The sequence below is a fragment of the Sus scrofa genome, chromosome 8 (assembly GCF_000003025.6).
Source record: "Sus scrofa isolate TJ Tabasco breed Duroc chromosome 8, Sscrofa11.1, whole genome shotgun sequence".
Taxonomy (NCBI): domain Eukaryota; kingdom Metazoa; phylum Chordata; class Mammalia; order Artiodactyla; family Suidae; genus Sus; species Sus scrofa.
Window position 1 is genome coordinate 111,947,205 of NC_010450.4, and position 19,436 is coordinate 111,966,640.

The following is a 19,436-nucleotide window of genomic DNA, read 5'->3' on the forward strand; positions in this document are numbered from 1 at the left end:
CTGGACTCATCTAGAGTAGTGATTAAATTACTCACAGTTTGTCTTCCAGAAGACATTCTAACATGGAGGATTTTTTTCCTCCATTCTCCAGTCTAGCCACACTGGTTCACTCACTTTTTCTAACCATGCCTCACATTTTTATGTTAATGTGGTTTTAGTCTTTTTTCCTTATTCCCATTCCAGCCACATAGTGGTCATGTTTAATCATTGATACTGTCTCCATAAAGCTCAACCTTTTTATTTATCTAGAAGTCATAAGTCCTTTCTCTGTTTTGCTATAACATGTTGCATGGTCCTAGTCCATAACTATACGCCTTTGTATCTTGGATGAATGCCTGAAATACAGTAAATGTTGGCTGAAGTACATAGAATAGGGAGGTAGTTCCATAGGCAGGTAAATAAAGACAGAGAGAGGCAAATACATATCAGACATTTCTAGACTTAAATGTTTCACAGGTTAATAATATTTTAAAGAAATTGAGAACAACTATAAAGTTGTTAGATTTTATTTTTCCAAATCAGTACATTTAAAAATACCGTAAAACTCCAGTCCACCTGTCACCATCATTTCATATGAAAAAGGACCTATTAACCCCAAATTAGTAAGGACAGGAATCCTAGACTAAAGTGTAGAGCTTTAAATTGGATGAACCAGATAGGAGAATGGCAGCAGCATAATTCTGAATCTTCTTGCTTTTCCTCTGGAAAATCTGCAGAGCAATGAGGAGAAAACAGCAGCATCAGCTGCAACAGAAAGTATGCTCTACATTCTCAGCAGGAAACATGCAAAAATTCCAAACTGCACTAAAGTGCAGTCAAAACATCTGAAACCCGGAGTTCCCATCATGGCACATCAGAAACAAATCCGACTAGGAACCATGAGGTTGCAGGTCTGATCCCTGGCCTCGCTCAGTGGGTTAAGGATCTGGTGTTGCTGTGGCTGTGACGTAGGCCAGCAGCTGTAGTTCCGACTGGACTCCTAGCCTGGGAACCTCCATATGCCATGGGTGCAGCCCTAAAAAGCAAAACAAACAAACAAACAAAAAATCATCTGAAACCTGACAGACTTACCTAAGAAGCAAGGTTGGTGCAGTCACAGTGGAGTGGTGGTGCAGTGGAGAATGGGACAGAGAGGGGGCCTGGCAGTGGCCCTGCTCAGACACTAATGGAAATATTTACTCCTGGACAATGAGGTCTTATCCTGATGGGAATGCCATGAGCAACCCTGAGATGCAATAGGGGACACTAACTGGAGAAGGCAGAGGGAGAAAAGCACAGGAAGGGCCCAGTGAGGACCTGAGGTGACTAAACTCAGAGAACACCACTTTTTGCTGTGAGCCACACGGGAAGTCCAGAGAGCTCCACTTTTCAAGAGATGTATGTGGAAGGCAGATGCCAAGTTGTCATTAATAACAACCAGGGAAGCTCCATGCTGGCGGGAGTCCTACTCATAAGAGAGCCAAGGGAGGTGGAGCTATACGTGGGGCCACGTTTTTGCAGTCCTGGTTCTGCACTGAAGCATCAGAGGAGGCAGAATTTGACGAGAGAATCTGGCAAATTACTCTGGGTCCTCCCCCGACTCTAGAGGAATCTTTTGCTAATGGCTAGTCTGGAGACACCAGGATATTCAAAAGCTGTATAGCTTATATATAGCACAGCCACCAGACAGAAAATACTCTAAGAAAGAATACGAAGGAAATTTGCCAAAAAAAAAAAAGTTGTCGTAAAACAAGTGAACATTATAACTCAAAATTCCTACATGAATGGTTGGAGGAGGGGGACAGAACAAGGGGGGAAAAAGACTAAAATTTTGTTGGCATGAAAGTGCTTGGCATAGTCAGAAAAAGTGAATGAACTGGTGAGCCTGGACTATAAAATGAAGGAAAAGAAAGCATCCATGGTGCCAGAAAATTTTCTGGAAGGTAAATTGTGGAGAGTTTAGTTACTCCTCTGAAAGAGGGTTTTCCTCAATAAGCAGTGAAGGACCATTTAACGTTCTGCAGTGAGCTGATTCAGTCAGCTCGGCGTCTTTGTCTTCGGGGGATAGCTTTAGTTCTTTGAGTGAAAGATAAATTGTAGAGGCAAGGCAATGAACATGAGTAGATCAGTTAGGAAACCACAGTAAAATTTTTGTTGAATTGTCCCCTCTGCACCTATTGGAGTATCTGTGGTGTGGCAGGTGCTGCCTCCGGGTTGTGGAAATAGTCATGAACCACACAGGGTCCCTGTTTCAGGCAGTTTACATTCTAGCAAGATGAGACCACTAGCACAACAAATACCCTATCAGGTGATTATATGCACTATGAGGAAAAATACAGCCAGTTTAGGGCAGTGAGACTGATGCTGGGGTGAGGCCCCCAGAGAAGACTGCTCAGATGAGATGCCATTTGAGCTCAGACTTGAATGAAGAGAACAAGTGAATCACGAGTCCAATTCAGTGAGAGGTGCTAGTACTTTGGCAGAAGTTGGGAGCTAGAAGTGTGTGCAAAACCAAACCAACCAGGGACTCTCTGTTACTTGAGGTAACATTTAAACATAACACTGATACAAACAGAGGCCCCAAATGATAAATCTTGGTCCTGGATGTGGACAGGTTAACTGTAGCAAGACAGGAGGAAGTAGAGACTAGGAGACTGAACAATTTGGAAAGCCTCAGTTACCTCTGAGTTAGGTTTTATCAGGGCAATGTCATTTTTTCTCCAGCACACCTGATTCACCGTTGCCTGATGAACACAAAGCTGGTAAGAATTTTGCTCCCAGCACAGTGAGCAGTGTATTTTTTCACCATGTTTTAGGGATAAGCCCAATTGCAGCAGAGGTACACACACACACACACACACACACACACACAAAGTAGGATGATTTGGCAGCCAAATGCCATAGGGGAAAAAGAGCCAGCAGTAAGCTTTTGCAGGAACATGGTGTTACAGCCCTTCTCAGCTTAAAAGGAATTCTCAAGCAGAGAATTTGATATTCTTCCTTTTAAAAATTATCTTCCATCATATGTTCCTCATAAAATGGTACATCTACCCTGGAAAATAGTTTGGCAATTTCTTAAAAAACTAAACATACACTTACTCTACTACTCTGCAATTTCATTCTTAGGTATTTATCCCAGAAAAATAAAAAACTTATGCCCACACAAAAACCTATGCACACAGTTGTTCATAGCAATTTTATTTGTAGCAGTTAAGAGTGGAAACAATGAAAAGGAATACTACTCAGCCATAGAAAAGATAAACTAATGCCATTTGCAGCAACCTAGAGATTCTCATACTAAGTGAATAAGGCAGAATAAAAGGACAAATACCATATGATATCACTTATTTGTGGAATCTAAAATATGGCACAGAAAAACCTACCTACAGAACAGAAACAGATCATGGTGAAGAAGAGCAGACTTGTGGTTCCCAGGGGGTAGGGAGGAAGCAGTGGGATGGACAGTTATTTTGGCGGTTTTTGGATGCAAACTGTTATATTTGGAATGGATGGACAATGGAGCCCTACTGTAGAGCACAGAGAAATGCCTGTGATTGGGTCACTTTGCTGTACAACAGAAATTCAAGAAACACTGTAAATCAACTATACTCTAATTTAAAAAAATACTGTAAAGAAAGATTAAAGTGGTGGCTGCTAAAAAATAAAAAAGTTCTCCAGAGAAGAAGAAAAAACAAAAAAGAAAAAAGTAGACTTAAGGAAAAAAAAATATTCTCCACTTATTTCCGATCAGAGGAGTTCTCTTTTTGTGCAGATCCCATCCCTTTTATTTCCATATTTGCCTAATATTCCAAAACCTATTCAAATTATTCTAGGATTGCTAAACCTTCAAGGTGTTTCCAGCATTTCCCAAATACAAAATTGTGGCAGTATGTATTATTTTGCAGATGGCCTAAGTAGTGGTGCTTTTAATTCTACTGTCTTGATTCCTGGAAGAAGGAATGTGGGATTCCAGAATCATTTCCATTTGTACAGGTGTTAACAAATTATTTTCTCAAAAATCTGTAGCAATTCACAATTCTTACAGAAACATAGAGTGGTCTTTTTGTTTTTTCATTTTAATCAATACACTGATGACACATTATCATTCTTCTTTTAAGTAAAGTATAGTTGATTTACAATTTTGTGCCATTTTCTGCTGTACAGCAAAATGACCCAGTCTCATATATATATATATATGTATATATATACACACATTCTTTTTCTCATATTATTGTCCATCATGTTCTGTCCCCAAATTTTGTATATAGTTCCCTGTGCTGTACATCAGGACCTCATTGCTTATCCATTCTAACTGTAATAGTTTGCATTTACTAACCCCAAACTCCCAGTCCATTCCACTCCCTCCCCCTACCTCCTTACCAACCACAAGTCTGTTCTCTATGTCTGTGAGTCTGTTTCTGTTCTGTAGATAGGTTCACTGGTGCCATATTTCATATTTCACATATAACTGATATCATATGGTATTTGTCTTTTTGTCTTTTTCTTTCTGACTTAAGTTAGTATGAGAATTTCTAGCTGCATCCATGTTACTGTAAATGGCATTGTTTCTTTCTTTCTTTCTTCTTTTTTTTCTTTTTTCTTTTTTTTTTTTTTGATCTTTTTAGGGCCGCTCCTGAGGCATATGGAAGTTTCCAGGCTAGGGGTTGACTCGGAGCTATAGTTGCTAGCCTACACCACAGCCACAGCAACGCTGGATCCAAGCCATGTCTATGAACTTCACCACAGCTCACAGCAATGCGAGATCCTTACCCCACTGAGCAAGGCCAGGGATCGAACCCACGTCCTCATGGATACTAGTCGGGCTCATTAACCACTGAGCCATGTTGGGAACTCCAGCATTGTTTTATTTTTTTATGGCTGAGCAGTTTTCCATTGTATGTATGTACTATATCTTCTCAACCCATTCATCTGTTGGTGGACATGGACTTCCCCTGTGACATACAGCAAGCATAACTACACGGCATTGTGTCAGGAGTTCTGATCAAAGTTGACTCTAATAAATGTTAGTTTGCAAACTGGCCCCTATGTATAGGAGGGGATGGAGAGGCTGAAGAAAAAAGCAGGTCACTCCACATTGGTAGGTGCTGGTTTTCATAAGCAAGGGAACTTACTTGGGGAGCTCGTGTGGGGCATCCACAAGACAAGCAGATCTCCCCACCTCTCTGCCAGAATCTTAAAAAATTGTACAGTGGACTTACTAGGTTCAGTCATATACACAGTTCAGATGGTCTCAACAACACCTTACTCCCTCAAGGCTGAGTCCCTAGGGTAACTCCCGCTGAGGGAATGTCGGGTGCACCACGAGGGACAGGGGAGGGGGGCGAGGAGCCTCTGAATGCTGCAGTCCAGCTCAAAGGACAACATCCTCTTCATTACCTCCTTCAACAGTAAAACTTATCACTTCACAGAATGGTGTCGAATTTTAAGCGTCCTCTAGAAAGAGCAGAGATTTCAATCAGAGATCATCTCTAAAATACCTGTCTATGGCTTCTGGAAAAGATGCAGTCTAACCACAGAGCAGGCACTGATTCAGGACAACTCAGGTCAGTTTGGCTTTTGTCTAAAGTATCTAAGCAATTACCTCTTCTATTTATTCGTCTAAGTCAAAAAAAGTTAGCAAGGTGTGCTTTCCTGATAATTGAAATTCAAGAGACTAGTTCACATGGGCTGGCAGGAACAAAGTAGCTATCTATAATGTTACTGTTGATTGCTTATTTCGAGTTGTTCTATTTGTAGAATGATCCTTGGTGTTTACTTTTCAATTCAAGGAACTTGTCCCACTGTCATTATGTATTGAACTTGTCCCATCGTCATTATGTATTATCCATGGGTTGGGCCATTATACATTTGATTGGATTTAAAAGACATTTGATTGACTTAATTCTCTACTCTCAGAAACCTTAGTCATGACACCCAAATCAAATGCCATTGTCTCCATCAAGTTGTTGCTCTCCCTCCCTACCACACACCCATTAGAAAAGATTGTTTTTCTCCCATATGCCTACAACACGTGACTCTCAGCCCAAAGATCATTCTCTATAATAACCTCTGTGCTTCCACTGAATTTTAAGTTTTTGAATGCAACAGCCTAATCTCAAAGTATCTACCATAGTTCTTATCACAAAATAAGTAATAAAGAAATCTTGGTTGAATTTAATTTATACAAATAAACTTCTGCTGACAATTCAGCAACTAGAATTTGGGGGATTCTCAACTGGTAAAATTAAGAAAATAAACCTTGCACTACTAAGCTGCAAGCAGGAAAACTGTATTTAACTAGGTAAGTTAGTTGCAAAACTGTAAAGCAAGCATCTCCCATGTTCTTAAGGAAAATGTGATTTGGATAAAACTTTCATTTGAATGCAGATATTCCAGAATGAGATCAGTGCATGATAAGTATTTAGCATATTGCCAGGCACAGAGTTAGTACGCAATAAGTGTTACCTACTGCCTGCTTCATCAGTTTTAAGATGCACTTGCTTTTCATTTTAATCTGTAGAATCAGGATGAACCCTGCAGTCCATGGTATCTTACAATCTCTGTCAGCCAGAGGCAGTTGGTTTTTTTAATGGAAGTATAGCTGATTTATAGTATTGTGTTAGTTTATATTGTTTTTAAGATTTTTTCCCCTTATAGGTTATTGCAAAATATTGAATATATTTCCTTGTGCTATATAGTAGGACCTTGTTGATTATATATTTTATATATAGTTGTGTGTATATGTTAATCCCAAACTCCTAATTCATTCCTTCCCCTGCCCCTTTCCCATTTGGTAACCATAAGATTGTTTTTCTGTGTCTGTGTGTCTATTTCTATTTTGTAAATAAGTTTGTTTGTATCATTTTTATTATATTCCACATATAAGTGATATCATATAGTATTTGTCTTTCTCTGTCTCACTTCACTTAATATAAAAAGTTCTATGTCCACTCATGTTGCTGCAAATGGCATTATTTCATGCTTTTTATGGCTGAGTAATATTCCATTGTATGTATGTACCACATCTTCTTTATCCATTCCTTTGTCAGTGGGCACTTAGGTTTCTTTCATGTCTTGGCTACTGTAAATAGTGCTGCCATGAACATTAGGGTGCATGTATCTTTTCAGATTATGGTGTTCTCTAGATATATGTCCCAGAATGGATTGCAGGATCATATGGTAGCTCTATTTTTAGTTTTTTAAGAAACCTCCATACTATTCTCCATAGTGGCTATACCAATTTATATATCCACCAACAATGTTGGAGGGTTCCTTTTTCTCTACACCCTCTCCAGCATTTATGATTTATAGACTTTTTGATGATCACCATTCTGACCAGTGCAAGGTGATACTTCATTGTAGTTTTGATTTGCACTTCTCTAATAATTAGTGATGTTGAACATTTTTTCATGTACCTATTGGCCATCTATTTAGATCTATGTCTGTTTAAATCTTCTGCCTATTTTTTAATTGGGTCTTTTTTTGATATCAGTCAACATGAGCTGTTTGTATATTTTGGAGATTAATCCCTTTCAGTCACATTGTTTATAAATATTTTCTCCCATTTTGTAGGTTGTCTTTTCATTAGCCAGAACAGTCTTTTTTTTTTTTTTTTAATTCATTTTAGGGCTGCACTTGCAGCATATGGAGGTTCCCAGGCTAGACATCAAATCAGAGCTATTATAGCTACCGGCCTACAGCACAGCCACAGCAACGCTGGATCCAGGGCGCATCTGCAACCTACACCACAGCTAGCAATGCCAGATCCTTAACCCACTGAGAGAAGCCAGGGACCGAACCCGCATCCTCATGGATACTAGTGGGGCTTGTTATAGCTGGGGAACTTCCCAAAAGCAGCCTTGATGTAGATGTTAAAAATCTTCCCTTGACACCATTTAGAAAGATCAAGAAAGCACCAACAGTAAACTGTCTTAGGTTCAGTGAAATATAGTTATTTTAACAGAGCTTGGTTACATCTTGAACTAGTGCCTGGCACCTAGGAGGTGTGACTATATGCTAAATAATAACTAGTGTGATAACCTTTGGTTATGGTTTAAACTTTAAAGACTTTGTAAATGGGAAATATGCCTGTAAGCCAAGAGCTCCCTTCATTTGGTAATGTCTATACACTTGAGTAGAATGTCATCCTGGTTCTAACTCATGTTCAGACATTACTATTACCAATTACTGTGGGAAAGTTGCAAATTAGAAAGGGATTTTGCAAAATACCACAAAGGCATAATGTGGTATTTTGCAAATACATGCATTGAAGGGGAAAATACCCAAATGCCAATGCAGATGGGTGCCTGCTGCCCTTCCTTTTCAATGCAATTGATTCGGAGCCGATTCCTACTTTCTAGGGGAAAGTGCATTCCCTGCATTATTCACTGACAAAAGTAGTGAGAGTTAATTCATCTTAAAAAGTAATGTGAGGACTTCCCGTCGTGGCGCAGTGGTTAACAAATCTAAGAACCATGAGGTTGCAGGTTCGATCCCTGCCCTTGCTCAGTGGGTTAGGGATCTGGCGTTGCCATGATCTGTAGTGTAGGTTGCAGACGCGGCTCGGATCCCAAGTTGCTGTGGCTCTGGTGTAGGCTGGCGGCTACAGCTCTGATTCAACCCCTAGCCTGGGAACCTCCATATGCTGTGGGAGTGGCCCAAGAAATGGCAAAAAGCCAAAAAGCCAAAAAAAAAAAAAAAAAAGAATTTCTTGGTGGCAGTGATGAAATAGACATGACACAAATGAGATTTTAAAAGAATCATAATGGAATAAAGAATAGAAGTATCAGGTTTTTTTCCCCCTAAATTCAAAAGGGTGTATTTCCTAGTTTCTTTGGGGCTTTTTAGAAAGAGAATTTTCTGTTTCATTTCCCAAAACATTAGAGAATTGAGAAATGAACATCTCAGTATATACACAGAGAAAAAAAATCTTCCTTTGCTATTCATCTCTTCCATTTGACTAAGGTCACTAACAACCATCCCATTACTCAGTCATTTAATCCCTTCTCACCTTGCAAGTCTAACCAGCCACTAAATTCTGGACGTTCTGCCTATACAGTATCACTGTCTTTCTCCCTCTTTCCACATCCACTGCCAGTTCTAATTCTGACTTTTCCTTATCTGACCCCAGGTATAATTGCCTTCTAAATCATTTCCTGTGGCTTCTGTTCTGAGGCATTCCATGCCAATGCAAACCAGTGATGAATTTCACACTCAGAAATCTTCAGAAGCTTCTTCTTGCCACCTTAATGCCTAATAGACATCTCAAGTTCATTATGTCCAAAACTGTGGCCGTGATCGTTCCCTTCAGACTCTCATTTCCCATAACCTTTCCATTTCAATTGGTGGCAGACATTACAAAACCACCATGTTCAGCTGGTAACTCCTGATTGATGCTGCAAAACTCACTCTTCCCACAAGCCTCCTTGGCATCCCAGTTAATTGGGGCAGAAACCTTGAAGTCTTTTTTGGCAACTCTCTTATTCCCACACTTAACATTCACTCCATCAGGAAAAAAGAAATCTGTCAGCTCAAATATCGAAATAAATACCTAGGAGTTCCCGTTGTGACTCAGCAGGTTAAGAACCCGACTAGTATCCATGAGGATGCAGGTTTGATCCCTGGCCTCACGTAGTGGGTTAGGGATCCAGCTTTGCCACAAGCTGCAGCATAGGTCAGATCCTGAGTTGCTGTGGCTCTGGCTGTGGCCAGCAGCTGCAACTCCGAGTTGACCCCTAGCCTGGGAACCTCCGTACACCACAGGGCTGGCAAGAAAGAAAGAAAGGAAGGAAGAGAGAGAGAGAGAGAGAAAGAAAGAAAGAGGAGAGAGAGAAAGAAAAAAGAAAGAGAGACAAAGAGAAAGAGAGAGAAAGAAAGAAAGGGGGGAGGGAGGGAGAGAAGGAAAGAAGAGAAAGGAAAAAAAATTATCCAGAATCCAGCTCCTTCTCAATGCCTCCATTGATAGCTGGCCTAAGCCACTATCGGCTTTTGCCTCCATTGCTTCAATAGCTCCCACCTCGTCCCCTACCTTCTACCCTTGGCACACTAAAGCCTGCTATTCTGCTATTCTTAAAACTGTACATCAGATTTGTTTCTCCTTTGTTCAAAACCCAACAATAGTGCTATTTCCTATAATTTCCTATATTGCCAGGCCCCAGTGATCTGCCCTCCACCTCATCTTTCTGACCTCATTGCCTACTACTCTCCTGACTTGCTCACCCCACTGCGGCTGTGCTGGTCTCCTTGCTGAGTTCACCAAACAAGCCAGATATGCTTAAGGTCCTTGGACAGGCTCTTCCCTCCATAGGAACTGTTCTTTCCCCAGATATTTACCTGGCTGTTTCCCTTACATCCTTCATATTTTTGTTTGAATTTCACCTTCTCAGTGAATAAATACCCTGTATAGAACAAAACCCTCTCCATTGCCCAGGACCCTTGAGCCTCCTCACCATGTTCTGCCTTTATTTTTTCATGGTAGCCCTCACCACCTTCTAACAGACCACGCAATTCTCTTATTTCTTATTTTTATTGTCTCCCTCTCCTTCAATAGAAGCTACACAGATATAGGAGTTTTTATTGATTTTGTTCATGGATATACACTAAATACCTATTACTTTACTGGACATATTGTGAGTACTTAATATTTCTTTTCCATTGTGGCTCAGTGGGTTAAGAACCCGCCTAGTATCCATGAGGACGTGGGTTCAGTCCCTGGCCTAGATCAGTGGGTTAAGGACCCAGTGTTGCAGCAAGCTGCGTCATAGATCACAGATGCAGCTCAGATCTGGCATTGCTATGGCTGTGTCTGTGGCTGAAGCTGCAGCTCTAATTCAGCCTCTAGCCTGGGAACTTCCATATGCCACAGGTGTGGCCCTAAAAAAACAAACAAACAAAAAGAACTGAATTAGTTAAATGCCAATCAATCAAGAATGGACATTCTGGGAGTTCCTGATGTGGTTCAGTGGGTTATGAGCCTGACTAGTTCCATGAGGGCAGGTTCAATCCCTGACACTGCTCAGTGGGTTGGGGATCCAGGGTTGCTGTGAGCTATGGTATAGGTTGCAGACACAGCTCAGACTTCTCATTGCTATGGCTGTGGCATAGACTGGGAGCTGCAGCTCCAATTCGATCCCTAGCCTGGGAACTTCCATATGCCACAGGTGTGGCCCTAAGGAACCACAACAAAAAATCCACATCAATTTCTAACCTATTTTCCCATCTTTATCACCACTACGTTAGTTTTCTATGCTTTAGTCAGTCAGTAGAGTACATATGTTTAGGTAGTTTTCATGAAAATAAAATGCTGGAGGGAAATGTGCTTCTGTAAAAATCTTTTTTTTTTTTTTTTTGTCTTTTTGCCATTTCTTGGGCCGCTCCTGCTGCATATGGAGTTTCCCAGGCTAGGGGTCTAATCGGAGCTGTAGCCACCAGCCTATGCCAGAGCCACAGCAACGCAGGATCCGAGCCGCATCTGCGACCTACACCACAGCTGACGGCAACACCAGATCCTTAACCCACTGAGCAAGGCCAGGGATCGAACCCGCAACCTCATGGTTCCTAGTCGGATTCATTAACCACTGTGCCACGATGGGAACTCCTAAAAATCATTTTTAATTCTAGGTCACTCATCCAAGTCACATGCTAAAAAAGGGGGACTGTTTCAGGTCTTTCACAGTCATTTCCAAGGTGGTTGTTGGCACAGTTATGAAGTGAAGATGGAATAGCGCCACCTAGTGTCAGCCTGTTGATTTTGATGAAATGACACTTGGGCTTTTCCATTGGCATTTTGTTCTCTAATACTTTTTTGTTGTTGTTGCTCTTTTTGTCTCTTTTAGGGCCGCACCCGCGGCATATGGAGGTTCCTAGGCTGGGGGTCCAATCGTAGCTATAGCCACCAGCCTACCTCAGAGCCACAGCAACGCAAGATTCGAGTTGCATCTTCGACCTAACACCACAGCTCACGGCAACACCAGATCCTCAACCCACTGGGCGAGGCCAGGGATCCAACCCATATCCTCATGGATGCTAGTCAGGTTCATTAACTGCCAAGGCACGACGGGAAATCCTCTAATACATTTTAATAGTTGCCTTTTTGAAAAAGTTCATTACTGTCTTGCATGTTATCAAACAAAACTTTTTATCTGGCCATATAAATTTTCCCTCCCCACCAAAACAAATTATTTTGTAATTACCACCAAAAACGTTTGTCTAACTGATGTTGTGTAACCTAAACATAGTACAAATAAAAAAATGATTCATTCACAGAAATATAGAAAACTTCAGATCTCATCTCTGGAAAATAAAGAAGGTCTTAAGATGGTAATTCTAGTTTTCCTGGTATATTAGTTATTTCGCATCATAATTAACAGTCATGAATAAAGAATATTTCTTCCAGGGAAGGTACCCTTCTCTCGTCCAGATTTTCAGAAATGCAGATATCCCTCTTTTTAATCCATAAGTGATTATTACATCAGTTGCTTATTATAGAGTCTACTAAATAAAGGCAAGATCGGACTATATGACTATTTGTCATCAGTTCATCCAACAAATATTTACTGAGTGCCTACTGTGTGCCAGATTCTGTTATGGGTTAAAGTAATTCAGTAGTCCAAAACTGACTGATCCCTCCATCTTCAGGGAATTTACATTCCACTTGTTGGTTGTGTACTCATTGCTTAGCTAGTTTGGGAAGACTGACAATGCTTGCCCTCCTGGCTGCTGATATTTAACTGGGAGAAAACGAACTATAAGCACAATAAATAAAAATATAGTATGTTGCATGATGTTATGGGTTGAACTGTGACCCCCTCAAAATTCATGTGTTGAATTCCTGACTTGCAGTACTTCATAATGTGGCCATAGTTGTAAATGACATCGCTGCAGTTGTAATTAGCTAAGATGAAGTCATAGTGAAGTATGGTGGCCTCTAATGCAATATGACACATGTCCTTATGGAAAGGGGAAATTTGGACACAGACATCTACACAAGGAGAACGCCGTGTGGATATGGCAGAAATCAGAGTGACGTACCCACAAGCCAAGGAACGCTCAAGATTACCAACAAACTGGCAGAAACTACGAAAGAGGTGTGCAAAAAATTCTCTCTTAAAACTCTCAGAAAGAACCAACTTTGCCAACAACTGGACACAGACTTCTAGCCTCAGTCTATAAAGCAATGCATTTCTATTGTTCTAAGTCCCCTATCTGGGGGTACTTTGGTGTGGCAGCCCCAGGAAGCTAAAGAATATGATCCAGCAATCCCACTCTTGGGCATATATCTGGACAAAACTTTCCTTAAAAAAGACACATGCACCCTCATGTTCATTGCAGCACTATTCATAATAGCCAAGATATGGAAACAACTCAAATGTCCATTGACAGACAGTTGGATTAGGAAGATGTAGTATATATACACAATGGAATACTACTCAGCCATACAAAAGAACAAAACAATGTCATTTGCAGCAACATGGACAGAACTAGAGAGTCTCATACTGAGTGAAGTCAGAAAGAGAAAGACAAATACCATATGATATCACGTATATCTGGAATCTTTTCCACAGAAAAGTATGGACTTGGAGAATAGACTCGTGGTTGCCAAGGGGGAGGAGGAGGGAGTGGGATGGGCTGGGAATTTGGGGTTAATAGATGCAAACTATTGCCTTTGGAATGGATTAGCAATGAGATCCTGCTTTGTAGCACTGGGAGATATGTCTAGTCACTTATGATGGAGCATGATAGTGTGAGAAAAAAGAATGTGTCCATGTATGTGTAACTGGGTCACCATGCTGTACAGTAGAAAAAAAATAATGTATTGGGGAAATAAAAAAGAAAGAAAGAAAATAAAGAAAAGTAAAGATAGTGGATAGTTTGCAACTTAGAATGAACATGGAAGTGACTGCCTAATTGGTTAATGGGACAGGAGTTCTTTTGGAATGATGAAAATATGTTTTGAACTAGTTAGAGGTGGTGGTTGCACAACATTGTGAATATTCTAAATGCCATGAAATTTCACACTCTAGGAGCTCCCATCATGGCGCAGTGGAAACAAGTCCGACTAGGAACCATGAGGTTGCGGGTTCGATCCCTGGCCTTGATCAGTGGGTTAAGGATCCGGTGTTGCCATGAGCTGTGGTGTAGGTCACAGATGAGGCTCTGATCTGGCATTGCTGTGGCTGTGGCCTAGGCCAGAGGCTACAGCTCCAATTGGACCCCTAGCCTGGGAACCTCCATACGCCTCAGGTGCGTCCCTAAAGAAGAAAAAAAAAAAAGTTACACTTTAAAATAGTTAATTTTTTAACCTTTTAAATGAAATACCTAGTGTGCCCTTTGCCCATTATTCTTTGTCACATTGTCCCTGATGCCCAATGAGCAAGATAGCACTCTGGATGTAGTCTAGCACTCCAGTCACTATCTTCTTCTTCTCTTTTTTTTAATAGACAAGGCTTTATGTTTCATTTATTTATTTTCCAGCTTGGACAAATCGGGTTTAGAAGCATAAACAAGGTATGTTTCTACCATCTCCATCAAAAACATAACAAGTACAATTATTGTATTTAAAATACAAAAGGGATACAGAGTCCACCAGTGTCTTTTGTAAATGTAAATTTAAAAATGCATAATTGACAGTGTAATATATAAGTAAAATGCCATGATACAGAGAGAATTGTTAAGTTAATAAAACTCTGACATTGTTTGATACAGTAGAACAATACTGAATTCCACTTTTAAAATATGACACTATTTATATTTATCTACTGATCAATATGATCAGCTAAATTTAATTCTTTTCTTTTTTTTTTTTTTTTTTTTTTTTTTTAGGGCTGCAGCCATGACATATAGAAGTTCCCAGGCTAGGGGTCAAATCAGAGCTATAGCTGCCAGCCTACACCACAGCCACAGCCACACAGGATCCAAGCCTCATCTGCAACCTACCTCACAGCTCAAAGAATGCCGGATCCCCGACCCACTGAGCAAGAACAGGGATTGAACCTGAATCCTTATGGATACTAGTTGGATTCGTTTCCACGTGCCACAGTGGGAATCCCAGTCAGCTGAATTTAATGGGGAAAAAAAAAAATCCAAGACTAGCAGTTCCTCTCATTTGAGAACCACTCCTGTTGGCAGCCTTCAATTTCTGGAGTCTATGCAAAAACAACATTAAAAATAGAGTAGAGGTGACATTTCAGCTGTTAAAGGGTTAATGGTCCCTGTGACCAAGTAATTACCACACAGAGGCCTTCTTTTTCCCCACTGTCTATTAAGCCACTTAGGGGTTAGTCTTTGGTGACTGACCCTCATTACAAAGGCTGGCATCTCTAATCAGGTTTTTGATCTTTTGATACCAATCACCATCTTGGATAAAGAAGGTGGAGCCTCCTTCCTTGGAGATCCTTGAAAGGAGATCTTGGCCTGTTAGGTTTTTGCAGAGCCGATCTGCCATACCATCCCTGGATGACAATGTCCTAGACTCTGTTGTGAGAGAGAAATTTGAGAAATTTAAAATCTGTCCTGTTTACAGTTCTTTGTTTCCAGTTAGAGCCGCATCTAATTCTAACTGATACCATTTGGAATTGGAGCTGGAGATTTAAGCCAACTCTTCATAGACAAGGAAACTGAGAATCAGAGGGATCCAATGATATAGTCTACATAATCATGTGTCCATATCTGTACCTCAGTAAATATTTGTTGATCTCCTAAGTTTTACATGTGTGCTCTTTAATTTGGATTTTTAGGAAAGAAAGCCCTAAAAGCAGGTGGTTACTTCTGTTAGGTCCGAAGCCAGTCTCTCCACAAATCTTTCCTTTTGTTGAGCCTCTTCTAGCCTCAGGAGTAGAAGAAATCCCAGAAATTGTGCCAGAAGATCAATAACCAATGTAAAGATTTTTAAAAATAACTTGACAAGTCAAATTAGTAATAATGATAGCTACTGTTTATTAAATATGTCTTATTTCCAGGCTCCGTGCTAAGAGTTTTACTAAGATTTTCTCATATAATCCTCACAACAAACCTGTGAAGTATTATTATCCTCATTTTTCATAGAAGGGAATTGAAGCTTCAAGAAATTGCTTGCCTGGAGTTCCCATTGTGGCACAACAGAAACGGCAGTGTCTCTGCAGCCAGCTGGGATACAGGTTCATTGTCTCTGCAACCAGGTGGGACACAGGTTCATTCCCTGGCCTGGCACAGTGGGTTAAGGATCCAGTATTTCTGCAGCTGAGGCATAGTTCACAAATGCAACTCATATCTGATCCTTGGCCCAGAAACTCTATATGCCATGGGGCAGCTAAAAAAAAAAAAAGAGAAAGAAAAAAGAAATTGATGGAGTTTCCTAAGTTTACAATTAGCAAACTGGCACATTACCCAGAACCCAGTGTTGATTGGCATCAAACACTGTGATCTTAAGTACTGGGTAAACAAAAATGAAAGTAGACGTTGACTGGTCCATCTGATCGAGGACTTTTTCTTTGTAACCACTGCTTCGCTGCTAACAGGAAGCTCAGCTTGAGCCTGTTACACTCTATAAAATTATTTTCCTTCCACTACATAATGATTTTCCTTCTGTCCTCTTTTTTTTTTCTTTTTTGTCTTTTTGCTATTTCTTGGGCCGCTCCCGCGGCATATGGAGGTTCCCAGGCTAGGGGTCCAATCGGAGCCGTAGCCGCCAGCCTACGCCAGAGCCACAGCAACGTGGGATCCGCCCCGCGTCTGCAACCTATACCACAGCTCATGGCAACGCCAGATCGTTAACCCACTGAGCAAGGGCAGGGACCGAACCCGCAACCTCATGGTTCCTAGTCGGATTTGTTAACCACTGCGCCACGACAGAAACTCCCTCCTTCTGTCCTCTTAATGCACAGTGTAAGATGTACAATGTAGAAGGTGGCAAAATTCTTTATAAATACAGGAGCAGCTATAGCATTTAATTTAAAATCTTTATTCAGTTTGCGTATATGCAGAAACTAGGAAGGTATTGCCTTATATCCATAGTCCCACAGCTTTAATTTCCATTTGTGTAAGAATTTCCATTTTCCATTTTTTTTTAAGGCAAATGAAGGTTTCTCTCAAATAAAAATTACTTGCTCCTCTGTGCCCCATCACACTTGATTCAGCTCCGTATTACCCTCCTTCCCTCATTAGATTTGACTTGTCTGCTTGTATGACTATTTCCCCACTACACTGACAGCAGCATGACAACATGTCCATGTCTTCCACTGTCACGAAGTCTTAAGACTTGAGTTAATTCTTGGCACATAGTAGGTAGATAAATATTGAATGAATGAATGAGCCAATGAAAGAAAATAGCATATTACTGTACCATCTTCTGGGTAAAGTCATGTAATAACAAGATTTAAAGTAAAGAATTTAGAGTAGTTTTATTATTACATTGAGTTTGAAGTTAATATAAGCAAGGAATTGCAAAACAAAAAAATTCCCCAGTCTTTTTGCCGTAACTAGCCTAGACCTTTCAACTACGTATTTTGAAGTAAGTTTATAGGACATGTTTGTACAAGAGAAACTTTTTTTTTTTCCATCAGATTTTAAGGGGTTTGATGGTTGTGAATTTTCTTTTCATGATATTCACATATTCTCCCACATTGAATCCAAATGAAAATTTCAGTGAGAAAATAAATCATTACCTCTTTTACTGTTGTAAATTATAATCCTTTCTACTCTTGAAAAAACTCCAGGTGTTGAATGATTTTGACCAAAACTAAAAGTGTTAACTGAAGTAGCTGTCAAATGCCTCCCACAGATGGCATGTTTAACTTATGAACACACAATATGAACATGAGTATTTATCCTTTCTCCTATTCAACTGAACAATTTATTCATATGATTCCTTGAATATTTTCAGAATGCTAGTCTGCAGGTTATTCATCCAGGAATAGAATCTCTGAAAATTAAATACAGGGGGCTTTAAAAGTATGAGTGAATAATAAGCTTCTCAGAGTGATAATACTGAGATGATTAGCTATTACATATCTCCTTGTCTCTAAAAATAAATGATTAAAAAAAAAACAAAAAACTTTTCTTCTTCCCAGTGGAGTTCTGAGACTTTTTCTCCACCTCCCTGTCTCTAGAATAGTGTGTATGTAAGCTTATAATTAGTTTAAAAACTAACTACAACATGACACAGGATAACTTGAAAAACATAAAAAGACACTTCTTCCCTTTCGTAACTACCTTTCTCTCACTTAAATGTCTCTGAACTCATTTACAATTCATGCGATGTCTATATCTATTGTGATTACTTATGTGTTTATTTATTTCCACAATATTTTTCCTGATTTCTATTCCCCCCTGCTTTTTCTTTGCCTTTTTTTTTAACCCTTCCCTTGTCTTATAGACTAAATCCTGATATTTCTTCATCTTTGCTTCTGGAATCCGCTATAGCCATATTGTCTAACAAATATAATGTGAGCCACATATGTAAGTCAAAAGTTAGAATTGTTAAAACTAATTGGTACATATGTATATATTATTTAATACAATATATCCAAAATATTATCAATTCATCATGTAATCAGTAAACACTTTACTTTTTTATTGTAGTAAGGCTTGAAATCTGGTATGCATGTTATACTTATAGGACATCTCAGTCTGAACCAGCCACATTTCAATGCTTAATAGCTCCATGTGGCTAGTGGCTGCCATATTGGACAACATAAGTCTAATATTTACCCTTCTTTCTTAGCCTTAGGAAAACTTATTTTTAAAAATACCAACTTGGAAATAGAACCAAAAAAGAACAATAAATAACTGCTAATCAATATCACAATGTTCCTAAGCTTGGGTTACCTATTTAGGAGTTATTTTACAGGCAAGATTAAGGTCTACACAATGTGCCATTATTGTACATTAAAACAATAAAATTGTTATGTGCTCCTAAAATCGGGAGTTCTAAATCACCACAGAGAGCAGTGAATGCATTCACCAGAAGATAAGATCTAAGAATATTTGTCTCTTTTTTAAATTAACAATCCAAAGTGTTTCAATTTGATATGGATAAAGGTACAACACTGGCTTAAACTGAAGAGCACGGGATATAATTTAATAATATTGATGTCATTAGTGTTCCAGTGAACATGATAAATCTCCTCAGTGACAGGATTATTCTCCTCCAAGAACAGAGTGAATAAAGGACACAGACTAACTCATCATACTTAGGACAGCCTCTACCCATTGCCAAAGCTATTTCATGTGCATGCCTCAACCACATGCAGGCTTCTCTAAAACAGTCAACTCATGACTGGGGAGATTATAATTCTACTGCGAAAGTTCTTTTTTTTTTCTTTCTTTTTCTTTTTTTTTTTTTTTTTTTTTTTGTCTTTTTGCCTTTTCTAGGGCCACACCCATGGCATATGGATGTTCCCAGGCTAGGGGTCCAATCGGAGCTCTAGCTACCAGCCTACGAGCCACAGCAACTCGGGATCTGAGCCACGTCTGCCACCTAC

The 19,436-nt window shown here is 39.8% G+C and overlaps 2 long non-coding RNA genes across 2 annotated transcripts in view; one reads left to right on the forward strand and one right to left on the reverse strand.

The window, feature by feature from the left end:
• Positions 1-19,436, forward strand: part of LOC106504743 — a 293,971-nt gene that overhangs the window by 209,700 nt on the left and 64,835 nt on the right. The window lies entirely within an intron of this gene.
• LOC110261986 overlaps positions 14,945-19,436 on the reverse strand; it is a 66,575-nt gene continuing 62,083 nt past the window's right edge. The window contains exon 4 of the long non-coding RNA XR_002346461.1: positions 14,945-15,450. This is a non-coding gene — a long non-coding RNA (uncharacterized LOC110261986). The remainder of the gene's footprint in view (positions 15,451-19,436) is intronic.